Here is a 9,633-nt window from a genome sequence, read left to right as displayed (position 1 = left end):
CCACTGCTAATGGATGAAATTCAAAGATTTCTACTCTGACAGTCCTAACAGTTACCCACATGTTTAATCCTTGACTTTGCAGGACTGGATCTAAAATGTCTTAGCAATAATTATAAATATTTATTAAAAAAAACCCAACAAACTTTTAAACAGTTCTCTTTTGTGTAACTTTTAATTAGAAATTATATTTCTCTGAAATATCTGTTCTAGAGTCAATGAAGATACAAGTACTAAGTTAATATCTTACATGAGCTTGTTGAATTCTTAACACAGAAAAACATTTTTTACAATCTAAAATGACTGAGATTCTTTGCTTCAACAAACCAGTCATAACCTCTTAGATACCAGCATACACAACTGAAAATGCTGCAGTAAATTTCTTCAGCCAAATTCCTTCCTAAAGATCTTAATTGATTTTCTTCCACCAATACTGCTTGTGGTTTTACACTGGTCTCCAACAGGAGATTTTTTTTTTGTCCCTTGGACTGTACAATCTTCATATGAGTCTAAACACACTTGGAAAAATAGGAAGCCCTGCCTGGGAGTATAAATTGCACTGCTGTGCTTAGTCACAAATGGCTGAGCACAATGAGATTTTACAATAAACCAGAAATGTCTGTGTTTTGTTGTGTCAATAAATGTTCCAGTGATGCTCTTAAAGACAATAAATTACTGGTAATGGAACACTATCCTCAGCATGTAGAAGTCATTTTCCACTTCCAGACATTCTCAGATTAGGTTTAAATTGCTATTAGAAAATCCTAAATGTGTTTGGTTGAAGAAAATCTTTTTAAAGCCTAGAAATAATCTGGCAGTGGCTGGTTAGAGCAGAGTTAGCAGGAGTGTTCATGGGGAGAACAGTTTGCACATATGGAAGGGAACTTGGCTCCAGCAGATCCCTACCACTCACACAGGGAACAATACCCAGAGATTTCAGAGCCTGTAATTTTTTGCAGCTGCTCAGCTGAAGGGGAAGCATGACAGTGCTAAGGAAATTGTGAAATTCTGAGGGACTGAGTTTACAACAGGGCTGGAACTCCTGGTCTGGGCTCTTGGCAGAAATGTCCTCATAAGGGTTGTTCTCCAAAAGCCTTTGAGGTGGCGGAAGCAACGATGGACATGGGAAGCAGGGCAGGATAGAAGGAGAGGAGGGAAGGGAAGAATCATAAGTGAAGGAAACAGCAGAAAACTGGTGTAAAATTTGCTTTTTTGGGAGTACAGCTTTTGGTTTCTTTGGGGATCCACTGAAATCCATGACGTATCTATCACCAATGTTCATGTGCTGGTGGTGCCTGCAGCCTGAAGGTGCAAATCCTGGGGTTCTTACACAGCCTCTTTTCTTCAGCATTGGTTTTAGCAACAGAAAATCCAAGCAGGACAACCCTCTCCCCACCTTTTTTTTTCCTTATTAATGGCTGCAATACTAAAGCCCAGAAAAGTGTGTGTATTTATCACTGTAACAACTGTGAACAACCTTCAAGACTGCCACACTTGTCCTGGTCCTACACTGAAAAATAAAGGGTTAACTAGAGATGCATAGCATTAAAAGAAACTTCTGTATTGACTTTCTGAGGTTTTCCAGAAAGAAATCCACAAGGGATTGAGAAGGAATTTTCAGAGGGACTAATTAGCTTCATGCTCTATGAGAAATACCACTGCTAAACTTAGACTCTGCTGGACTGCGCTGCACTATCTCCCACACTAATGACCCCAAAACATGGGGCAAATTATTCATTCCTGATCAATGAATTCAAATTCAAAATTACATTTCCCTTAGCATAAAGCTTTCTTTATTTCATATTTTATTTTGCTTGGTAGAACCGTGAAATGAAAGGAGAGTAAATTGATGTTGTTAATGGATATATCTCCATTAGCTATAAGAGGGTTTGCCCATAGATGTAATGCATGGCCTGTGCTATTAAAGTGAAAAATAAAAGTTGCTATTTATTGTCAGAAGCCATAAAAACTGGCTGTGCTTCCTTCTGTTTTCTTTCAGTTTTTCAGGCTTTTGTGAGTCTTGTGTAGTCTTAATGTGATAGATAATTTTGTGTAGTATGTGTGGGGGTCCATGAGCACAGACATGTAATGTCACACTGATGTATAAACACATGTATTTATGTGTAGGTGTGGATATAATATATTAATAAACTGGGCTCTGCAGTTTTGTTTTCAATCTTACTTAAAAAAAAACTATATCATGTATACATTGCAAATGGACATTTATATTGCAGCATATTTGATTGAGCTTTTCCTGGTGTCTTTATGGACATTTTCCAAGGGAACACAAGAAATAAAAGCACGAAGCTGTGTTAAATGCATTCAGAAAAAGAGAAAGCAAATATAAGCCAGAGGTATCCAAGCAGTGAAGAAAGTTCTGGCCATTGGTGAACTTGCTGCATATTTCCATGTGGGATCCCACCTTTAAGGCTCAAAACTTCTCTGATGTGTTAGTGACAGCTTCTCAGAGCCACAGGAGTCCTAGCAGAGCCCTCAATGGCATAGGAGGATCCACAGAGGATTTCCATGGATCTTCAGTTCAAGAGAATATCTGTTCTTTCTCACATGCCTTCATTTTTGCTATTTCATCCAAGCAATGCAACAGAGGAGCAAAGTTGGCCTGGTGTCAGATGGTTAAAAACCAGGAATTAACAGCTGCAATTCCAAGGAACTGGTGCTGTCTGGCATGTGGAAAGGTCTCAGTGAGCAGAATGCCATCAGCTTCCCACGGGTGAGTAAAGAGCAGCAAGGGCTCTCCTGGGGAGGGGAGTGGAGCAGCTCTCAGGTGAGGCTCCCCTCAGTCCCTGGAGCACCAATCTTCCTCTCAGGGTCCTGGGGGGGAGAGAGTCAGGACTTTGGTGTTGAAAATTAACTCCAAATAACAGAGCCAGTGCTGAATCTAAAGATGCATTTCCTCAAGCTGAGAAGCCATGGACTGGAAAAACTAAGCTTAAGCCAGAGCTTTCCCTGACAGCATTAAAAAGGTTTCATTTGGCAACAAGAGATTTTTTTTTTTAATATAACAAAATGGATAAGACCACTGAAGCCATGAAATCAAAAAATGTGATTTGCTGAACAGTGCAATGAAAAACCTTCAGTACATCCATCTTTATCCAGGGAGCAGCCCATGAGCAGGAGAGTATTTCTGCAAAGGGAGGGATGGGATTCCTCTATGCATGACAGCAAAGGTATTACATTTTCACTCTATAACATTTTTGCCTTTCTGAAAAGCAAAGAGAACTTATGTAAAATTAAGGTTCTGTGATATGGAGTGTCTTTTTGTCATACAATCCTGGCTTTATATAACTTCTTTTAAAGTTATATAAAGTTTATATAGTTTATAAGTTATATACTTATATATTATAGTTGATAGTATATAGTTTATAAATAGTTTAAATTTTATATATAGTTTATTTATAGTTTAAAGTGATAAGTTATATTGTTATATACTCAAGTTAATAGTATATAGTTTATATATAGTTTAAAGTTTATATATAGTTTATAAATAGTTTAAAGTTATAAGTTATATAGTTATACACTATAGTTAATAGTATATAGTTTATATAGAGTTTAAAGTTATATAGAGTTTTACATAGTTTTATACCATTTTTCCTTCTATTTTCCTATGTAAACAAAGCCAATCACACACAAAATATTTGGATGTATATATTATATTTGTATATATTTGCAAATAGTATATTTGGGTGTATATATTATTGTAATTTATAAGTTATATAGTTATATACTATAATTACTAGTATATAGTTTATATATAGTTTAAAGTTATATAAAGTTTTACATCCTTTTATATCATTTTTCCTTCCATTTTCCTGTGTAAACAAAGCCAATCGCACACAAAATATTTGGATGTATATATTATATTTGTATATATTTGCAAATAGTATATTTGGGTGTATATATTATTGTAATTTGTAAGTTATATAGTTATATACTATAGTTACTAGTATATAGTTTATATATAGTTTAAAGCTATATAAAGTTTTACATCCTTTTATATCATTTTTCCTTCTATTTTCCTATGTAAACAAAGCCAATCACACACAAAATATTTGGGGACAGCTTTCCCACAGTCATAAATCCTTCTAGCTCCTCTGCTTTACACAGCAGCTCCCCACAAGTGGTGTTTTGATGCAGGGCAGGTTAGTTAATCCTTGTGAGGTTTAAACCTTCTAGAGCAGGGAGGTTCCATGGTTGGGTATCCAGATCTGACAGATGTTCAGCATCCCACGCGTGAGGTCTGAGTGGAGGTGCCCATCCTGCAGGTGTTGGGTGGAGGGGCTGGACCTGCACCCACCGTGTGACACTGCTGAGATCTCAATTAGATTAAACATTTCCAGTCACTCGATTTTCCCTGCAGGAAGAGTCAGTCATTGTCAATATTTATAAAGCTCCATGAGGCCTCCTCACCGTAGGGTGAAAAGTGTTTCATCATGATGAGTTCCCAGCTCTTCCGTGACATTTGATGAAATCATATTAAAGGTAATTATATTTGAGGGGCGCACGTCTAAGTTTTAATGAGCCTTTATCGTTATTCATTATCTGATTTCTTCATTTTCATGTTCCAAAGGTTTGTTTGCTTCATTCAGTTAAATTAAGGGAGAACCATGTTCATAGCCTCTTCCCTCCAACTTTCAGCTCCCTTACTGTGTTTTATGACTGAATATTTGCACAAAGTTTCTTGATTTTTAGCTTCTAGAGACTCCCATTATATGTGAGAATTTATGGACAAGAATAGCTTTATGAATAATAAACAGTCCTAGGTTTACAGACTACAATTTTTTGATTTTTATAAAAGGAAATTCTTAAGTAAAGCAAGCAGGTTTTGCATTTTCATAAATGACTGGAGTAAATGGGAAGAAATCCAGGTATTACAGGTGCTTCCCACAATAATTATATGCAGATTTAAAGCAGAAATCCCATTTTGACCACATACTCTGGATTGAAATGGACTGAGCATCACACTGACTTGTACTAAAGATGAATATCTTCTCTGGCTTAATTCATTATTTAAAGCCCTGACGTGGGAAAAAGGCTCAGGATTTTAACAGGAGAGCATATCTTCATTCAGTTTTTCCTTCTCTTTCTTTGCCTTTTCCATGAGGAATCCAGGTAAAATATATCCACTGAAAGCTGCAAATTCTATCCATACCCATAATTACAATTATAATTAACTATCTAGATCACCTGCAGTAAAGAAGGTGAAGAAGTGATACCAGTTGACTTCTGTGTAATGATGTGCTTCCCAATAATGTGCTTTTCCTAATTTCTGATTAAAAATCCTTTTTCATGGGAAATTAAGTATGCTTTTGAAATACTACACTGTGAAAATCACCATAAGGAAAAACTTCTGATAAGAAATATGAAGCAGCAAAATATTAATGACCTTTTTCACCTCCTGAACAGTTTTTCAACAGTGCGTCTATGTAACTGATTCATCTTCTGAAATAAATATTTTAATTCCCTAAATTAAATAATGATTTTTAAAATGTAAAACCTTTTCCCTGTTTTTGTTTAGATTGTCATGTAAGTATATAGCAGCAGATCCCTCATAACTTCAAGATATAGGCAACCCAAGGATCTGAGGATCAAGCTCCTGTAATCTTCAAGTATTCTGGAAATTCAAAATTCAAATCTTGATATTTCTAAATAGCTCTATATATATATATATGCTTTTATATATATATATATATATATAAGCTGGACATCTGAATTCTGTGCTGTTCACAGTCTCAGTTTGAATCAAATTGTATCTTGAGCACCTCTAGAATTTCACTTGCAATTAAATACTATGTTTTTCTTTCTATATTATTTCTCTTTGTCAAAATTTATCAGGTACTCCCACTTCTTAGCAAAAAAAAAAAATTACCTCTGATTTAGCTCTGCTAGAGCCTGCATCTACATGAAAGGAGACTTCAATAGGCTGCCCCCATTGCCTCTATTTTCAAATCACAATATTTGCACAGACTGTCTCTTCACAAGAATAAATAAAAGAGAGAAAGCAAAGCAATAAAAGGAAAATTTGAGGATAAAAGAAATAATTTGCAATCCTAGCGAAGGCAAAGCGTCGTGCTACATCTTTGTTTTTCAGATAACCCAAACCAACTTCAAAGTTAGACTCTAAAGGCAGGATCAATATCCATAGCAACTAATTGCATTTGCTGCACCTGCTGGAAAGTGCAGTGCCTGTGTCCACGAATACCAGAGTAACCAGGCTGCTACAAATGACAGAGCCTGGCTGAAGGTGTGCCCTGGGGCACCTCTCTGCCAGCACCAGGATACTCCCCTGCTGATGCTCAGACTTGTTATGTTTTTAATAAATATATTGTCCTTCCCCTTCTGCTGTTCTTGACACCAAAAACGTTCTCCAGAGAAGAATTAAAGAAACTCAGTCGTCCTCCCCCAGCCCATGAGTACAGAAATCCTGGCACAGGTGGCACGTAGGAAATGCTGCCTGCTTGACCTTAAGCAGTGCCACTTCCCCCTGTACTGCTGCATGCAGCCCTCCCTGTGCTGATTGGAGTAATCAGATATTCTCAGGGCAGGAATTGCCTTTCCATTATTCACTTAAGCAGTGCAGAACATAAAGGACTTCCAGACCCTGGCTGGGACTACAGGCTCCCATCAGAACCAACAGTCCCCCAGGGGTTCATCAGTGCAGCACCCCTGGGTGTGAGAGCCCCGAGCCGGGCAGTTTGTCACACTGCAGCTGAGCGTGACCACCCAGGCACAAACAGCACTTCCATCAACCTTTCAGCACTTGGAAATGTTTACAAAAGCACAACAATATCCTGTAGCTGGAACTGTTCCTTGTGGATATTGCACGAGCAGAACACTTCTTGGTGTTTATCAAATATTGTAATACAGTTGGATTTCTTTATGAGACAATAATCCATTCAGTGTAAAAGGCTGATAATATTAGAAACCCTTTTGTGTGTGGTTTAGTCCTATTTGATTGCAAAGATAAGTGTTTCTGTTTGTCAGTTTTATATACACGACTTGCAGAGTCAGAAAGAGAGCAGGGTCTGAAACGTACAGCAAAGATCATTAAACATTTTAAATGTTAGCATTTCCTTTCTGGATCCTGTAAGCCTTGCCAAGAATTGCCTATGGATATATGATCTTATTTAAAGCACACTGCTTTTGTGATAGGTGTTTCAAAGGTAACTCTATGAAACGGATCTTGCTCTTTTTAAAATTTGGTTGTCCAAAACAAAATTAATTTATAAATACTACTTAATACTCACAAAAATATTTTTTTTGTTCTGATATAACCCTTGAGTCTTTTGTTACAGCTTTCCAGACAGTCTTTTCTAAGACAGCAAAATGAATGTTTGGGCTCATTTTCTGTCCATGTCCAGTCCCCCTCTCCGTGTGTGAGCAGCCCTTGTGGCTTGCTTGCTCTTATCTGCCAGCAACCACAGCCTGGGCAAGCTGCAGCCCCAGGTCACAGTGATGAGAAATCATCTCACAAACGTGAATGAGAGCACTGACAAAGCCCAGAGTGATAAATGTGTGTCGGGAAGATGGATTTGGGTCCGTTTCCACCCCTCTGTGCAGCCCTGGACCTGCAGAGCATCCCCAGGGGCTCTCAGAATCCCTCGCTGTAAATCCGTGCTGCTCCATGCAACACTGATTTCTGCCCGGATTTCTGCCTGCAATGATGTGGGAATTGCCCTGGAGGAGGCGAGGGCAGGGGAGGGACAGCTGTGTTTGCTCTTCATCCTCAGCCCCTGCCCTGTCCTCTCCTCCTAAAGCAAACACGGAGAAACCCCAGCAAGGTGCAGCCCTGGGGGACGGCAAAGGGGACAGCAAAGGAGACAGCAAAAGGGGACAGCAAAGGGGACAGCAAAGGGGACAGCAAAAGGGGACAGCAAAGGGGACAGCAAAGGGGACAGGAAAGGGGACAGCAAAGGGGACAGCAAAGGGGACAGGAAAGGGGACAGCAAAGGGGACAGCAAAAGGGGCAGCAGGGGGCCACCAGCAGGGATCTGCACCTTTCCCCCTCCTCCCCTCAGGAAGGTACCCCAGGGTCCCTCCGTGGCCCGGGAATGACACTAGGAGCATGTCACCAGCGGTGAGCATCTCCTTTCCCTCCCCAGTTCCATCAGCGATGCCCGGCGTGCTGATTGCCATTGCTGGCAGCCGTTCTCCTTCCCTGTGCTTCGTGCACTCGGGGCAGGGAAAGTTCAGCATCCGGGCAGCATTTAGAGGGGTGGGGAGGTTGGTGTTATTCTGGGATGGGGCTGTGGTGCCGCAGCTGACATTTTGTGTGTTTGCATCAGATCTGCCTTGTGCAGTTATAATCAGCCATGCCAACAGGACCAAAGGCTGGAATGATTCGAGTCCCGTGGCCTCTCCCACTGCAACTTAAATTCCACTCAAAATAACAATAAGAGAAACCGGAGACATTTAAGCAGAAGTCTGGGCAGAGTATAACCAAGGATGGAAGAGAACAAATAAAAGATTATCTGTCCTATGTAACACCCCATCTTCCTGCCAATTCAAATATTGACTGGCTGCAGAATAGGAAAAATCACTGCTTGCAGTGGGATGGAAATGGCAGAGTTTGCTTCAGAGATAACTCAGGAAGCAAAAATGATGTTTGGAGGCTTCCAACAAAGAGCAGGGCTCCAAAGCAGGAGAAAAGGCACTGTGTGCCTTGAGGGGGATATCTCAGGGATGTTTTTTCAGGCTGAAATCTGAGTGGACACATAAATTTCACATCCAGGATGCAATGAGGCATTTCGTTCATTGATTAGAATATCCTCAGTTGGAAAGGACTCACAACGGTCACCAAGTCCAGCTCCTGACACTGCTCAGTGGTGACACCAGCTTTAATGAGTGGTTGTGAGAACATCCTCCTTGCTGGTGGTTTCCATGGACATGGTGAAAAACACAGGGGGAACTGATCTGCCTGAGGAGAAAACTTGTGCATTCAGGGTATCCTCCAAGCAGATCCATTTTCTTTCTCTGTTCCTAACCCTGAAATTGTAACAAACACCTTCCCTGTGAGTTCCTGAAGTGGAGATGTACATGGACTATGCTTGGTGATACAACTTCCAAGAACCCACCCTGTGTTCCAACACAGTGCTGAAATCAGCATTGTTCTGGCCGTGCTGGAGTTTGGTTTGACCATTATTTTAATGGTAGTGTGATGGATGGTGGTTTGGTTTGACTTCTTAAAATTTTTTGTGTGTATCCAGTGATTTTTTGTCAGTAAAAGACAATCAACTTCAAAATAAGTCTTTCTGTCTGAGATGTACATTTTTCTAATACTAGAAAAGCCTGTAGAGATCACTTATGGGAATAAAGAATTAGAATCAAGCTCCTCCTCTGGTATTAATTAAATATTTTATCCTATGGGGACCAAACAGCATATTAGGCTTTGCCACAGTCCTCAAAGGTATTATTACCACACTTCAATGGATGAGGGCAAATAAAGGCAAGGAAGGCTGTAATTTCCTTTAGGTCATTTTTCCAGATTGATGCTAAGTAAAAAACAGAGCATAAAATGCCCTGTTCTACAACAGTTTCTCTTGCCATCAGCCAGTGCTTCTCCCACTGGCATGCAGAGCAATGTGGGCAGTGCTTTTACCCTTCCTGGCCCTCCTTGCA

The sequence above is a fragment of the Lonchura striata genome, chromosome 7 (assembly GCF_046129695.1).
Source record: "Lonchura striata isolate bLonStr1 chromosome 7, bLonStr1.mat, whole genome shotgun sequence".
Classification (NCBI taxonomy): domain Eukaryota; kingdom Metazoa; phylum Chordata; class Aves; order Passeriformes; family Estrildidae; genus Lonchura; species Lonchura striata.
This window is presented reverse-complemented; position numbering follows the sequence as displayed.